We start from the raw sequence: 17,590 nt of genomic DNA, 5'->3' as shown, positions 1-17,590 counted from the left end.
TCACTTGAATTTCGTTAAAATTGGGCGGGATTTTGTGCTTCCAGGAGCTGGAAATCATCGGTCTCATCTGGCATCCCTGGGTGTGGAGGAGGTTTAGCCTCATAGAGGATGTACACCAGGTGTAAAAGCAGAAGTAGAAGTTATGATCATTCAGAAACATGCCACAGTTCCCTTCCAACACAGGTGACTTCACCGATTAAGTGGTCTGCAGTTACTGTTGCAGACTATTGTAGGCCTACCTGTCTTATGATCAGCAGTATGGGACAGGTGTGGAGGAGCTGTGACCTCATAGAGGGAATACACCAGGTGTAAAAGTAGAAGTTACACAAAGTTCCCCTCCCAACACAGGTGACTTCACTGAGTGACTGGTCTGCAGTTACTGTAGACTGTAGTAGGCCTGCCTGTCTTATGAACTGCTGATTCTGAACTGTTTATACCTGATTTGCATTAGGTCTACGGTTTAAGTTTTATTTTAAGTGACAACAGGCTATCTACTTCTTTACATAGAGTGGAATAACTTTAGGCTCTTACGGACATACACACACACACACACTTTGTATCTGCTAGTGATATTGGCTATGATTATATCCTCGATTGTAAGTCGCTTTGGTTATAAAGCGTCTGCCAAATACAATGTAATGTTACGTAATGTAATGTAACACACATACACAGCCCATAAAGCACATTTTAGTGAGCATAAAAAGGGGCGCTATGAAGAAACAGCTCAACAGTCCGCCATGCTGAATATTTGAGTTTCAGTTTACCAATAGTAAATTACTCTTTTTGTATTCTCTCTGACTTTACATGTATTGTCTGTATGCAGTACAAAGACATTTAAAGACTCCTTTAATGTATTTTAATAGATGGTGTGTCATGTAATATAATAGTTTTATAATAATAAAATAGTATCTTTACACACTGTATGGGTTATAGTGAATCCAAAGATGCTGTTTAATTGTACTTAAACATCCTATGAAAATCTCATCTTTAGGCTACATATGTGTGTGATCATCCTGTATGTATCATACCATTTGTCCCTCATTCCCACGTTCCAATGTAATAAGGTCAACACAAACGATCAAGTTCACGTTCAAGAAGTTTATTGCCATGTCGACATAGTCGATAGGAATTTTTCGTGGCATATCCCCAACATCAAATACATACAATTGACAAGCACACAACAGCAAGGGGGCCTTGGCCGTAAAAAGGCTAAGGCACCATACCATTACGCCGGTGTAGTGAAGGGCATGGGGATTCTTTCCCGCCAGTTTGTTCTCTTCATTCATTTCTGCTAAGGATTTCGTTCGTTCATAGTTTGTTCAGTCGTTCACTTTGATTACGTCATGCCCAGGGCTGTAGTGGAGGGTAAACGCCGTTTACGCACCTCTGGAATTTAGGAAATAGCGTTTACCCACCTCTAAATAGCGTTTACGCAGCTCTTAATGGCAATTACGCACGTCAAAGTTCCCTGCGCCCGCCTTGTGATCTGCTGTTGGAATAATCCTAAATGCATTTGGTGTCATTTAAAAAATATTGTTGAACATACTAAACGATTTAGTAGGAATCATTTTCATCTGCTCTGTATTCGGGTATGACCTTCCAATCAGTGCCTTTCGGCTGCGGCGACACCAATCAGGATCCAGGGAATATGTAAACGCATACACATTGTGTAGTTGCCTGTCTGCCTACCTGTTCAAAGTTAATCATCATGGATATTAGGAGATATTTGAAGAGACCATCCAGTGCTTCCACTTCCGCAGATGCCAGCAAAAGGCCTGAAGTACAAAGTAAGACTGACAGAGATCAATTTACATGAGTCGTTTAATGTGCTTTATAAAGAAGTTTGACTTGACGAATTATGGCAATGACAGAACGGGCTTTCAGATTAGCTAATGCGTAGTCATGTTTGTATTGCACTCGTCACCCACCGCTAGTCATTCTACATCACGAAAGCTAGCAATGCCACCAGTGTAATTTTACAATAATAATTTTACAGCACGAGACGTTCTCGTGCTTCAAGGTGAAATGAGAATAGCAAATCAAATAAAAGGTCAATTGTCATTCTAAATACTGCAAACATACAATTTGATGTCTTATATATGTTTTTTTTTTTTTAAACAGCCATTGAATTGGCACGTGTAAAACAAAAATAGCAATATTATATTTTCTAAATATAAAACAATATAACAAAAAAACATGCTGTATCGCTATTTATGCTGACATAGGTAGTTATAGCCTACATGAGTGATCCTTTAACTTATGTTGTCAGTGTAATTGGCAGGCTGCTTAACTGGTGTTCTCAGCCCCACAACTCAAGTCCTTTTTCCATCAACGAAATAATTCGCTTAGATGTGATGCGCATCAAGAAGGTGATGCGATACATGTGATGGAAAAACGGTTAAATCGATTCAGCGCCTGTTATGTCGCATTTAATTAATTAGCTGGAAATAGGTGGTTCAGGGTTGAGTTGTATCGCATCAGAAGTTATGGAAAAGGTTAATGCGATACAGAATGTCCACGCAGGCACAGATGGTACTAGTAAAACACAGCCCGAGCATTCGAATGTTGTTGTGAGCCGCCCATTGCTGACATCCTGACTGTCATCATAACTGCAAATCGTAACGTCTGTCTGAACAAATCTCGACAAACTCGCTAAAAATGGCAACAAATTGGACGCGATCGGAGACGCGATCCTCCTTTTAAACGTTATTAGGGAGGCCGACGCCGTTGGGCGGCCCTCGATGGAAAAAGGCAGAGGAACGCCGAAATCTTTCAAAAGATGGCATCCCTACTATCAACAAAAGGTATCGACCGACATTGGGAGGCTCTGAGAAACAAATGGAAGAACATGAAAACAAGATATTTGGCGGAGAAGAGGGCAAGTGGGAAGAGTGGAGCGGGGGGGAAAATCAGCTACGAATACTTCGAAGAAATGGACTTAATTTTTTGGGCTGTCGGCCTGTGGTCACCGCTGCTAACGGATCCACTGTTGACAGCGGCATCGGTAAGTGTGTGTGTGTGCCTCTTTTCTACCAAATGATGTGTGTGTGTGTTCGTCCCGGGACCGTTCCGTTCCGCTTTGGTATGTTTTGGCCCTCAGGAGTTTTTGTGCACAGTACCCCGCCTCCTCCTGGTCCCAAATATTCAGCACAAACAGCAAGCAAGGCAGGCCCTATTGCTCAATAGGTGACTGACTGACTGACTGACTGCATTCTCATGCTTTTTTCTATTTTAATAGGCATAACATAATTCAGCTTTGCACCAGTTTTCAAATGTCTCTTGGCTTATTTGCCATGGCTATTAAAAGTAAAATCAAACTCTTCCAAACCATGTGACAATTTTGGGCAGTTCGGTACTTTTTACAAGTGTCAAAATTAGTTGACATTACAAGCCAATAGGCATTCTTAAAATGCTTGAAATTGCATCTAAGAAACACAAATACCCCCCAAAACAGGAATGGGACATACTCCCAGTTTTAATCTTTACAACAAGTATATTCTCTTACATTTATTTTCCACTTTCAGAGTCAAGAGGGTCAACTTTTAAAAAGTGCCCCAATTGTAAAGGAGCTCATTTATTGCGCCAGGAAAACCTGCAACAAATGTCAGCATTTGCAGCCCACTAAAGTGCGGCTGCAGAAGAAATTGCAACACTTCAGTGACAGGGAAAAGCAGTGGGTTGACGGTGAAGGATGAAGCCATCATCATCGTAAGTAAATGCATATCACCCTGCCTTCAGCTGCCCTTGATTTGACCAATTAACACACCATGATAAATACTAACATATTACTTTGTCGTTACAGCTTGAAAAACTCAAGGCCCTGAGTTACAGGCCAGCGCTTGTTTTGTGTGGTGGTCCGAGGAAGGAGGATAAATGTTCCATCCTACTTCCTCGGACCACCATTCCAGACGATAGGGCTGGCCTGCTCATGAAAATGGGCCATATATACGAAGAGATTTGTAAAGGTAAGTGATGAGTCGGGGTAACTGACCAGTATCTTCACGTCTGTTGTGTGTTACTGTATTTTGGTTTGTTCATAATGTGTATATGCTTAACCTACAGAAGTGCAACACAAAAACACAGCTGTGTGACATCAGAGACCCCCTCTTCTGTTTCTTTCCTTGCATTTAGTGAATTATTATAGTTCAAAGCATTTGACATTGGACTGAAAATGAAATCAAAGTTGACATTGTATACTACCTTTCACACGAACCGTGTACCACAATGCTGTTGTGGTTATACCGATACATCAGTCAGTGGGCAAGTCAGCAAGGTACTTAACTTTGTGAGAGCAGTTGACCAAAACTGTTTTTGAGAAGTCTAAGTGTTATGGGAGCTTTGAAAGCATAGGGCTGAACTCCAAGGCTCTATTTTTATGTAATCACCTGCCAAAATGGCTATTATAGTTTTTCTTACTTTTCTCATCTGATCTAATGCTACCAGTTGTCAATACTTTCAGTTTAAAGTCTGAAGAAAGTCTTTTTCTGTCTTTCACAGATGACTCTGCTGAAGCCTCCACCTCCAGTAAGATTCTGTACAGCAGATTTCATCACACTAATCAATAACTTGTAACTTCTGTGTAAATGTTGTGCATCCTTTCTCTTTTTCAGCTGCTGCCTCAGTCGACCCCTCCCAACCCACCCCTTCAGCTGCTGGTAAGATTCTGCACAGAATATCTGTACACACATTTCTTTGCTATAACTAGGGATGCAAATTATCGATTAATTCATTAATCATTAGTTGATAGTGTTATCGATCGACTTTCGATTAATTGATAAGCGGCGTTTTTTCACCTGAATTTCATAGGGCCTTTTAAAATATCAGCTAAATAGTTAAAACACTGAGTTCAAAAAGTATACGCCTATATTGTTATAATAAATTATATTATGAGAATTAGGCCTACATTATGATCATTAAGCCCATATTGTATTATGTTATATTATATTATATATTCCTCAAGTAATTATGCATTAGGAAAAGAAAGCAGACATGTTTTCTATGGCATCTCCACACCACCTTTGGGGGGGGCATTGCTTGGTTTCATCCAGGAGTGAACTAGTAGCCCCACGCCCCCTCTATGTCACCTTGCAGTTGCCTGAGATATGATGACAGACAATGTTGAGTGAAACGTGATCAGACTCAGAACATGTCTGCATATAGGTGTGTCAGCCAGCATGATCAACTACAAGCATTTTAATTTTATACGCTTCAAAATAAAGAAATACTATCTCTTGGGTGGTGTGTTGTTGTCCATAATGCATAGTAATGTCAACAAAGTTCGTTTCTGAACAAAAAAAGCTATTTCCTGTGTCTGTAAGGAGAGCTAATAAGCTAACAGGCTCCATTGAGAATGAATGGAGCTATGACAATAACACTTAAAGCTAACATGGATTCACCTGAAATTGAACAGATGGTGCTCCTCTTCATGCATGGTCATATACTACCATGCCCAGTTCAGCTAATACTAGTCTTGATATCTGACAGGGTGTTAGTGATTAAAATTACAGCTCACAATTTGAAATGACTACGTTTGTGATTTCGCTAGTTAGCACGCTGAGTTAACATAGCAAGCTTAACCCTACAGTGAAATGCTGCTTGCAGTGACATTTGCCTGTCTTGAACGGTCGTTTTTCTCATAATTCAAACAGTAACAACTTACACAATTGGGTTTGGCATAATCACAGATTCAAGTACACATCTCCAAAAGACCCACAAGAACTCTAAAAGTTGCAATGACGATTTAATAGATAAAATCTGCGCACCATGGATTTGAATAGGACTAGAACTAGAACTACTCAACAGTCTATAGCGCCCTCTAGCGATTAATACATTTTGATCGAGCAACCTCTTGCTCGACAACTAATCTAAAGTCGATTAATCATTTGCATCCCTAGCTATAACCCTCATGCATTTGTGTGTTACTACGCAAAAGCTGTTGTGGTAATACCAGTGTTTTATCACAACAACAACAGTACAATTTCTGAGTGTGTCTATCTACCCACATCCCAGTGGTTCCACTCAAAAACCCCAAAAACTCAGTAAACACCAACAAGATCAGTGTAATACCGCTATACCATAATTGTTAACATGGAAATGTACTGTGAGGCATTGACAGTGAGGCATACACATGCATAGAAATATTGTAACACCGTTTTTTTAATATATATATATATATTAGGGGTGGGCATGGATTATTTTTTTTAATCTAGATTAATCTCACTGTAATTATGAAATGAAACGAAACTAATCTAGATTAATCTATATCAAAATGGCTCATTCAGAATAGACACGCTAGCGAAATAATGACAAAAAAAACCTAGGGGGTTTCTTAAGATGGCGCATTAGACCAGAGCTCATCTTTTTTTCAAAATGCATCTCATCATCAAAAAAATGGTTGATATTTTGTGATGAAAAAAAAAATCACTGCAATATTTGAAAAGTGTTATAAATTGTAGAGGCAAATACAGATAAATCTATCAAACATTTAGACTATTTAAACAAAATGACCTCAACAATTCAGCATTTCTAATGGGCAGAGAGAGAGAGAGAATGAATCTGTCACTGACTGTTAAAAAGGGCAGCGGCTCCTTTAGAGAGGGAGGAGCTGCGCAGCAGGTACAGCAAAGTCAGAGCCAGGCTACTAGATTTCTAGAGCTAGTTCTAGACTAGGGTTTAATCCCGGGACCCAGGATTCCCGGGAAATCTGATCAAAACAATTTCCCGTTTCCCGGGAAAGCCATGACGGGAAACCGGGAAAAAATGAAGTGCGTGTCTATTTGTTGTCCTAGCAACAGTAAGCAACAGTGCAATCTAGCAGCGGTAACACCAGAGACGGTTTAGAATAGAGAATCTTTGGTAACACTTCAGGCTCACTTAAAGGGGCATTCCACCGGTAGAGACATGAATATGTTACTGAAAGTGGGTCATATTTATAGTAGAATAGTAACATACATTTCTAATTTGGTGCCTTCTTGGCCAAGAAAAGGCAGAAAATGACGTTTTAGTGCTTGTGGATTTGTGACAACAATCCCCATAATGCACTGCGATGCTCAAGTTCCACAGGCCACACCCGGTTATTTGGGACTCTATGCATCATCCCTCCCTCAGCTTGCAGGTGCATCACAGTAGGTGAATACGAGTTCTATGCTATCGATCAACATTGACGGAAGCACGTGAGCGAGAACTTGTTGTCACGATGTGGGTGTTATTAAATACAGTGCATTTGCAGTCGGCCACAAATATGAACGAGACAATGAGCTCGCACCGGTTTGCTCTACTAACACACCACGTGTGAGGAGTGGGGGGACAGGCAGTGAGGAGGAGCTGAAGTGGGGACCTGCGCAAACTTGTGTAGAGGTGTGAGACAAGACCCATATACACACGTGAGTGAGTTGTTGACCAACCAGTTCATGGGCGCGTGACCTCGGAGGCAGTCCGCCGACGAGCGTTGAAGGGGATAAGCAACTGCAGAGGTTGCAAGATCTGACTGCAGCCGCATTCATCCCGCGATAGTTTTACATCATGTGACATGTCACCTCGTCAACGCAACGTCGACGAAATTTCGAAGTTTGACAGGAAATCTAACCGTCATGCAGCATTTTGATCCAGGGTGCATTGCTGTCTTCATGCGCATATCTGCGTTGATGTCATGTCGAATGTACTTAGTGGGACAGACATCATTGGAAAGGAGAAGCTGGAGCACACAGCAGCTTAGTTTTCAAGACTTTATTTTGTGCACACACGCGACCAACGTTTCTGTGTTGCTACACCTTCTTCAGACTCAAATGATAGCAAGAGAGAGACACACATTTCAAGACTTGACATTCACAGGTGATCCTACTTGGTTTGGCTAAATTGGTCTGATCTCATTGCAGGTAACTGACCCCACCCCCCAACACCAGGACAAAATTGTAGACAATTAGACAGCTTGCCAACTTCCCAAAACAAAATAAAAAAGTGAAAAAAACAATACACAAAGAACATTGTCAATAAAACCACAGCTACAATTATAACAAGACCACAGCCGCGATGCTGGAACAATTTGTTACAGAGAGCAAGACATATTGTGTTCCTCATTTATGCCCTGAGGCTCCACTGAATTTAGAGTATGAATCCAAAATGCCTTTCTACGAAGGGTGGGGTCAATTATCTGCAATGAGATGAGACCAATTTAGCCAAACCAAGTGGGATCACCTGTGAATGTCAAGTCTTGAAATGTGTGTCTCTCTCTTGCCATCATTTGACTCTGAAGAAGGTGTAGCAACACCGAAACGTTGGTCGGGTGTGTGCAAAAAATAAAGTCTTGAAAACTAAGCTGCAGTGTGGTCCAGCTTCTCCTTTCCAGCTATGCCAGTGACTTACTGGCAGTGTTGCCAGATGAGGCTGATGATTTCCAGCCCAAAAAAATGCTCAAAACCCACCTGGAAGCACTAAATCCCGCCCAATTCTATTGATGTCGATGGGAAAGATTGGGCGAGTTTTCCTGTAAAATGCCATTTTTACCCGCAGACGGCTATCTCAAGCAGCCCAATTGGGTGGGAAACAGCCCAATCTGGCAACACTGCTTACCGGAGCATCAATGCCAGTGATTTCAAAAGCACTGGGACACTGATCTGTGATAGGTCTGTTAGAGCATTAGGTCCAACCCCCTATGGGCGGGGTTGAAAAGGTGGGAAAAAGGCTTGTAGTCTCAACAGAAATCCACCTCTCTTACACTTCCTATGTCGATGATGCAAAATGACCATTTTTACATCATTGACATAGGAAGTGTTAAGAGATGAATGCGGGTTTCTCCTATCTCAGGGGGAATTGAGAGATTTTTGCAAGACCATTCAAAAGTATGACTGGGTGTCTAGCAATGGAAAGCCTAATGCAAAATGGGTGGAGTGTCTCTTTAAGCAGCAGCAGTAGGCTACAGGACCTTTTCAGCAATGTCTGGGTCTGCTGCCAGTTTTGCCTGGAGGCATTTTCTGAAATTGGACAATGACAGTGCGAAATGCACTTTGTGTGAGCGAATTATAGCCTAATAGTAAGGTCGCCAAATTCCGCCCACTTCACTGAAAACGTGATAATATCACTCTTTCAAATACCTACTATTTAATTATGCTCTCGTATATTTTTGGATAGCGGCAACTGTGTAGATGAGGTAATGAGCAATATTAGCTAACATTTGTAGTCCTTTCTATCGTAATTTGGCGATAACGTCCAGCATGTCCAAAATCTAGCTTCAGCACAATTCTCTGGCGAAAGGCTCCCAATTCCGCCCGCTTGATTTCAGGTCACGTCTGTATTCCGTACTGTTTATTATTCCTTCATGCTGTTGTGTTGATTTGGTTCACACGTGTAGTCCTGGCTTTACCGATGCAGGAACTGTGGAAACGATTGAATACTTTTGGTCCTAAAGTGAAACAGGGAAGCGGCCAGGGCGAGTTTATAGCCAGAATGTCGTCGTGAAATTAAAGTTCCATCTGCCGTTACGACACCCTTCATTGCAATGCTGTTTATGGCCGTTTGACTCGGTTTTAAATGTCATCACCGTTTCAAATATTAAGCATACAAACTCTGTATCATGTCGATATCCATTCCTGACTTAAAGCGATGGTTCGGAGTAGAATCACCTTAATGCCATTTGAACCGTGACACCCATCCACCTTTACACCCGAAGTGTTTTCTGCCGCAGACTTACATCAACAGAGTTGCCGTGTTATTCGATGTTTATTCCGGTTAGCTTGACTCAAGCGCATATGGATACTGGGCACCGTCTCCAAACTTTCCTCACAAAAATAACATGTCATTACACCAAACTTCTGCAGTAGCACAAATATGGTCTGTACTCACGAAACGAAGCATTTGGAAGTTTGGAAATAGTCCAGGAGTTTAGTATTATCAACACAAGCTGAATAGCTTCTCTGCTGCTAAAGCTGTGCCAACGTTACTTCCGTCATATGAGACAAGCCCGTAAAAGTCTTCAACAAACTTCCAGACGAGAGTGTTAAAAAAGTTTTCACTGAATTGTGATTAAGGCTTATATTTTCAAGGCAATACTTAAAAGATATTTCAAATCTTACCTACTATCAATTAGACAAGGATTTTCGTTATCAATACTGATGCTGAATTCACTTTTCATTGTGCATATTATGAGCTTCGTTGAGGACTCTTACATGCTTGTCTTAGATGACGGAAGTAACGTTGGCGCAGCTTTAGCAGCAGAGAAGCTATTCGGCTTGTGTTGATAATAATAAACTCCTGGACTATTTCCAAACTTCCAAATGCTTCGTTTCGTGAGTACAGACCATATTTGTGCTACTGCAGAAGTTTGGTGTCATGACATGTTATTTTTGTGGGGAAAGTTTGGAGACGGTGCCCAGTATCCATATGCGCTTGAGTCAAGCTAACCGGAATAAACATCGAATAACACGGCAACTCTGTTGATGTAAGCCTGCGGCAGAAAACACTTCGGGTGTAAAGGTGGATGGGTGTCACGGTTCAAATGGCATTAGGGTGATTCTACTCCGAACCATCGCTTTAAACAGTGGATACATAATCAGTGTTGCCAGATTTTCTACGACAAATAAGCGACTGACGTCCTGAAAACAAGCCCAAAAGAAGCGACTGATGGGCGTAGTGAAAACAAGCCCAAAATAAGCAATCGAAAGGGTGGGTCGTCAGTCGCGTGGCTAGTCAGGGAAGACCTTGCTCTTTGCGGGGGTCTGCGTGGCAGCTAAAATCCCCTCCAGTGACCAGAGAAAGTGGGAGTTAACAATGCTGTAGTAGGGTCACTTGTAAGGATGGGTGAGAAAAAACGAGTTGCCATTGAGAAACACATTCAAATGACCGGCAGAGCAGGGGAAAACTGCAAGCCCAACCCTGAAAAGAGCAAGCCCAAAAAAACCGCAACCCGCGACTTTACAAAATTCAAAGCGACTGCTCAAAAAAAGAAGCCCAAGGTCGCTTATAATAAGCGGACTTGGCAACACTGTACATAATTAACTAGTAGCCTAGGCTATATATAATAAGCGGGCGGAATTGGGGGACGGGCAGGCGACTTGGTATCACCGTCACCAACAATCCACCCGTCATTGATAAACGCTGCATGCTGCGCACAGGCTATCATCTTACACTTCATTATTATTGTGTTGGTGGATAGTAGAGCTTAATCTTAATTCTTTTCTCCCAATAATGATACAAACAGTTAGCCTGGCCGCACCAAAAACCCCTACAGCGGCCACTAGGGGCGTCTAGATTTCTAGGCTAACAAACAGTAACAACTTGATACAAATGCCAGTTTGGGAGGAACAGTTGAATTATAGCCCCTACATGACTACCGTAAATCCTCTATTATTGGCCGGGGCCTGTATTTACTCAAGTGCATCTTGGACCAGGCCATAATTGGAAGGAGGCCAGAATTAGAGACAGGCCAATATTCCTATTTAAGCAAAACACACTACCAGTGGAATGAATAAAACCATGTGTCTACCGTATTTTGAACCAATAAAATACTTGGTTCATTTATTGAAAAAGTAGGCTACAGTTACCATACCAGTTACGGTATGGTGCGAATGACTAGGAGACCATCGTCGGTCCATTTTTTTTACTCACGACACGAGGCGTGTCCCTTCCTCCTGTTTGTCTTAATCCCATTCTCGCCTTGAGTTTATGGACACGAGATGCGGCAACAACATTGACATTGACGGTCGTATTCCAATATCTGCGGCTGTTTCACTCCCTATTTTACCCCACACTTAACAAGGCAAACTGTTTCTTGCTGCAGCCAAAAGTCGGGGAATATATTGCTGTCTCCGGTCCGTAGCCTGAAGCAATCTCTATGTGTGAAGCGCACGTTACTGAAATATGAAGGTTAAGCGAAGTAGGCATATTATTGTCTAATACTGTAGCGTGCCTCCTATTTTTCCTCCACTGGCAACGCATAGTAAAAGTTTAACCGCCAAATGCATTTACGACGAGGGCTCTCACAACTTTGCAACCAAGGCAAAATCTCTGTCTGTATGGTCGCGCTCCATCTGCCTCTGGCTGTATTCTGGGCTCGTGTTGTTGCTATAGGTTACCCACGCCGGTAGGCCTATAGGTTACCCCAGGAAAGCTAGAGAGAAGCTGCGAAGCGGTCGCTCTGACACAGCTGATATTAACACACTGCTCACATAGTCTTTGGCGTGTGCCCCGTTTGTTTTATAGTAGCAAATTAGTCCTTTTTCGGAGTGAGGACTATGTCTAATGTTAACCAGCTTAATGATTACAGTTGTGGATTTTGAGAACAACGTGAGATATCCGGTAAACGGAAAACAAATCATTGATTCTATTTTTAGACCCGGCCTGTACAAGAGACCGGCCCCAATTTACCTCCGCCGACCGCGAGACCGGCCAATATTAGAATCCCGGCCAGTAATGGAATACAGGCCACAATTAGAGGATTTACGGTAGATCAAAAAATGGGAGGGAAAAAAAAAACCCCGGGATTTCCCGGGATATGGGTCGTCATATCCCGGGATTTGATTCATGCCATTTTCGGGAAAAATATTAAACCCTATTCTAGACCCTAAAGCACTGGCCCACATCGATTTGGCCTAAACCTGACAGTTGTTCTCTGCGTTAGAATGCCAGCGGAGTTACAGCTCCAAATGAATTCGGTTGCAAAAAAAAAAAAAGTCAAGCGCGACGACCGCGAGTTTGGCTATATCAAGCGCAACAACCGCGAGGTGTATTACAAACATGTCGCAAATGCGCGATCATAACAAAAACATTCAGCGAGAGTAGATATTGACAGTTTCAATTTGACAATCGTCAACATGTATATCAAACGGAATGTTTTGCAATTATGTCACAGGCAAGATTTCTGAAACAGGACTGTTGTTTGTGTTCCATGCAATGCTTGAGGAAATGTAGGCTATGTCGGGCTGGTACACAATAATGTCTGCTTCACCTCAAACAATAACGTCTCTCTAGTCTACCACTTATGAAAAAGCACTAAAACAACACCTACCACGGCAGAGAGATTAATGTTTACAGCATGCAAACACTGTTCATATTCAGTAGGTCTGCTGAGCAACAGGTGGAGAGGCGAAGCGACTGGAGGGCAGTCTGAAAGCGTCGGTCAATCGAACGCTATGGTGACGCGCATCCCCAAACCCCAAATCCATATTTTGAGAATAGATTAACATGCAATATTTTCTTTGTTGCGCGATAAGAGTCTCACATTATCGCAGCACGTTAACGCCGATAACGGCCCACCACTAATATATATCTAGGAAAAACTTCTGGCGCTTGACTGGCTGCTCTCTGTGGCTGCTCGACTGGCTGCTCTCGGCCGACAGTTTCATGAGCTCAACCCTGAAGGCCTTTTGCCTCAGTGGCATCTCCCCTTTTCCCAGTGCCATCTCCTTGTGGATGATGAAGCTGTTCACCACGGCGATGTCGAGGAAATGGAGGAACAGCTTCATGTACCAACGGGTTGTCTTCCGGTCCACAGTGTAAAACTTGATGAGGGCATCAGACACATCCACATCACCCATGTACTTGTTATATTCCTCCACTGGTATTGCCCTCCGGCTCCACACCCCGTCTGTGGGGACATTTCTGCGGACGACATCCCCATCATAGGCCCGGTGGATGGTGGAGCATATGGTGGGCCACCTCACGTGTGTCCATCCAGTTCACGTACAACAGCTTCCCATCCCTAAGCCACCGCATGTCGCCCCTCTCCGCGTTCCTCGGCAATGCATTGACCTGCTGTAATATTCACTATGAATATCGTTTTGCCTCGAGGAGGAAAAGGGTAGGCTATACATTGCAAATTTTGTGGTGGCTCAATGTGTTTGCAATTGTATTCGTTCTGCAGTATGCAATGCGATGTATTAATTGCCATTGCTCGTCCTACAGCTTCTGGAAGCCAGGCGTAGTGTACTGCAGGATGGGGAAGACGCAGTTTTCAAGGGGGCTACCGTTGACCTCATGTCTGACGAGGATGACTGCCTTGTCGATGGGGTTGCGGTGTGGCTGGTGAGCAGTGTTCGAATTACGGGGGGTACCGGGGGGGTTTGACCCCCCCGATTGGAACTTGATACCCCCCAAATGGTACTAAATTACACTTTTGGGGGGTACTGGAAACATTGAGGTATTGTTAAAAATCAGATGTGAAAAATGTCTTGTTACTTAGTAATTTTGAACGTGTACTATGAACAACAAAATAACATGAGTTTTTGGAACACCCCTTCAATGGACTGTAGGCTACCACCAGCGAACATTTCACATCCTCGCAGTTTGAGCTGTCAAAACATTCGGCAGCACCCACTGATAGGCAGGGTTGGTTCTGGTGCGCGGTGAAGTGTTACAGCTGCGAGCGAGGGGAGTCAAGGTGAAGGATCCTCGTGATGATTTGTGAAAGAAATATACATGAAACTAATATGATTTCAACTTTAAAGAACTGAACTTACTAACACTCAAGACAGGTGACCGCCAATTCCCTTTCCCCCACGAGAGGAAAAAAACGATAGCCCACATCAGAATTCCATCAAAGTCAACATGCACAAGGGGTCTCAGTGAAAGAGGTGGACTGCTCTAATAATCTACACGTAGCGTACTTGATGACAGATAATACAGGACGAGGCTCATCATGTATTAAAAGCATAATTGGAATATTATAATTTTACTAAGTAAGAATTGGTGCAAATGGATTGTGAGACTCCACAAACCAAGAAGGATAGCTGTGTCAAGCAAGCTGTCTAGCGAGGCAAATGGATAGCAAGCCAGCTGTCTAGCGAGGCAAATGGATAGTAGTAGAAAGGTAGGAAAATGGGATTTTTACATTTGGTCCGACGTGACAAATATAGGAGTAATTATTATTTTGACTGTGTTAGAGGCCATGTCATGTAGCATCTAGCAGTATTTTCCATGACCATGACTAGGCTAGCATCTGATAGCACTTTTCAATCTCAAGAAAAGCGCACACATTACAAGCTAGCTCTATGTGGAATTTGGGAGTTGTAATTCTGATAATTTAGGCTACAGCTTGATTCTGTGTGGTGTCATTGGGTTCACTTTTCTGTTTGACACGAAGTTATTGGTTGTGTTTCCATGGTCACTCACTAATGTTAGTTGCTAGTTTGCTTTTGGAAAGCCACATATAGCTGTTTTGAAGTTGGCTCGTTTTTTTTGTTCAGCATTGAGTGAGTTGGTTGTGCTTCTGTGCTTGTTGTTGCCAACTGTAAATTGGAGACGTTTTTGTTGCAGCAACGCGTGTGTATGAGAGAAAGTTTGGCTACTAGGTGGTTGAATCAGAGCATCAGTTTTCTCCGGTGTCGCCGAAGAGTTCACTGCGCGCAGGCAGCACATAGGCCTATTTCGCAGTTTTACCAGGACAGATGATTTCCACTCCAAACATGGAGGAATTACATCTAAACCAAGCCAGTCTAAACTATTTTCTACTTAGGCCTATTTCTATGGCCACAAATCTACATGAAAACCCTGTGCAATATCCACTTTTACTCGCAGATGTTCATCCAAAACAGCTCAATCTGGAAACACCTAGGCTACTGAGACGGGTGCTTTGATGTGATCTTCCCGCAAACGTGGTCACTTGTGATTCATATGATGAGAGCTAGCAGGCAGTTTGCAAATAGCATATTGTCGTTGTTGTTGTTTTGCACATCACGTCAAATTAAAGTTTTGTTGTTGTATTACATTTTGTACAGTATATTACCTACCCCGAAGCCCGGTGGATAATTCGAACACTGCTGGTGAGACCACCACCTTCTCGCAGCCAGGAGCTGACGGATCTGTGTGCTTTGCTACAGGCGCGTCTGGAAGCCAACCCCAAGTACTTGCTGTCTCACCACAGAAGAGTGAAAGAGGGTAAGCTTCTATTGCCTACAATATGTCTTGTGCTACTTAGGCCTATAGATAGATACGTTGTCAAAATGATATTAATTGCTATGTTTTGATTTATTTATTTGTTATTCCAACAGTTCCCGGAAGCCAGTTTTGATGCAGGAGGAGAACGCGAGGGCTCAGCAGGGACCGCAGCGAATGTGGATTTCAAACGTTGCGCTTATTGTGCATATTGTATAATATTGTACAGCACTGTGTTTGTTGTGCAGGTTAGTTTTCAATTATTTTCTTATCACAATGTAAGCTTTATTTTATTGTGTGGCATTAAAAGCGCTTGAAAAGAAAAGTAGAAAGTTTCTTTTTTTTTTTTTCCCCACAATAAATTCACGTCATTCGTGGCGCAGCCTCATATAAGAATGACGTGAATATAGAAAGTAGGCTAAATGAATAACCTAGAAATATGAGTTACCATAATCATAATCATCAATAAAAATCGCTATGATATGGCCATATAAAGTATGCTAATCTAATGGCCAATAGGTGGTCAGCCATAACGACAGTACAGGAGCTTTCACGTGTAATCACGTGCCTTTGTCTTCCAATGCCAGCGAGGCAGTGAGCGGGCAGCCAGGGTCCGTGGCAGGCTCTCGCTGCCTTTCATATGATAATTGCTGGGCCAATAGCACCCTGCTGTGAGACCTCTCCGCGGCTCTGATTTGCTTCCGGGCGATTTAAGTGTCATCAAAACCATTAGTTTGGCATTCTCTCAAGCGCTCAAAATCAGACGAAAGTTGGGCAATTCCGTGGACGATTAGGGACGATTTCATTGTCACAAATCCCCCTTTTCGTGCTGTGAGATAAAAAAAAAGAAAAAAGAATGTGAGTCATTACAATATAAGACAATTATAATAGCAGGGTTCCCACGGGTCATGGAACTTCTGGAATATCATGGAATTTTTAAGTTTTAAGCAAAACTACATTCACACTTGCATTAATATTTTCTCGTTCTCTCTGTCTCTGTACAGGTTGGCACCAACATTCCAGAGTACCTTGCAAAAAGAACTTCTGAAGTACCCTGTGTCCTGATGCTAAGCAACCTTGAGCATGAGTGCTGCCAAGCGTATGTTGTAATTAATGCCATGGCAGTTGAAACCAAAAGTCTACCCGAGGCCGTTGATGTCTGTTTTAAGTCATTCTATGTATTTGATGTTATGTATCCTAAGGTCTGTGCCCAGGTTTGGGAATTCCTTCAGTCATGCATATACGAGATTCCCGGGCCTGTGAGGTCCTCAGTACAGACCATGCGGGCGCAGTTGCGGGCACAGGTGTGCCAGGTCCCGGCCACTGAATAAATACCCAACTGCCATACCATTAATTGTGTTATGAAATGAATTATGCCGTTAATGTTTTTCATGTTTGTTCATGTTCCGTTCAATGTTCCATGTTCAGTATGTTTTGAAACTGAAAGTGCTTAAAAAGGAGGTCATCGGTGTGTACACCACTCGAAACGACTCGAAATTCAAAGGGATTAAAAGGGAGGTCATCGATGTGCGTTTCATCCTTGCATTACATTGAACTTTTACATTTTGGGTCTGCACCTGGCTAAAATTGGTGTGTGTGAGATTTGAATTAAGTCCTATAGGGAGTATCATGACCTGCTTCAGTAGTCACAGTACATGTTGACAAGCATGTTTCTTTTTAGAGAGATGAGATTCTGAGATTCAGTTTCCTATTGTTGATGGCATCCACA

At 42.5% G+C, this 17,590-nt stretch overlaps 1 long non-coding RNA gene across 1 annotated transcript; it reads left to right on the top strand.

Moving 5' to 3' along the window:
* The first annotated feature begins 13,937 nt into the window (after window positions 1-13,937).
* Window positions 13,938-16,157, top strand: LOC134467458 (uncharacterized). Its single transcript, XR_010038562.1, has 3 exons — window positions 13,938-14,013; window positions 15,807-15,864; window positions 15,978-16,157. It is a non-coding gene; the product is annotated as an uncharacterized LOC134467458 (long non-coding RNA).
* Window positions 16,158-17,590: the final 1,433 nt, after the last annotated feature.

The sequence above is a fragment of the Engraulis encrasicolus genome, chromosome 17, assembly GCF_034702125.1.
Source record: "Engraulis encrasicolus isolate BLACKSEA-1 chromosome 17, IST_EnEncr_1.0, whole genome shotgun sequence".
Classification (NCBI taxonomy): Eukaryota; Metazoa; Chordata; class Actinopteri; order Clupeiformes; family Engraulidae; genus Engraulis; species Engraulis encrasicolus.
Note: the sequence above shows the minus strand (reverse complement) of the source record. Positions and strands in the feature narration are given on the sequence as shown.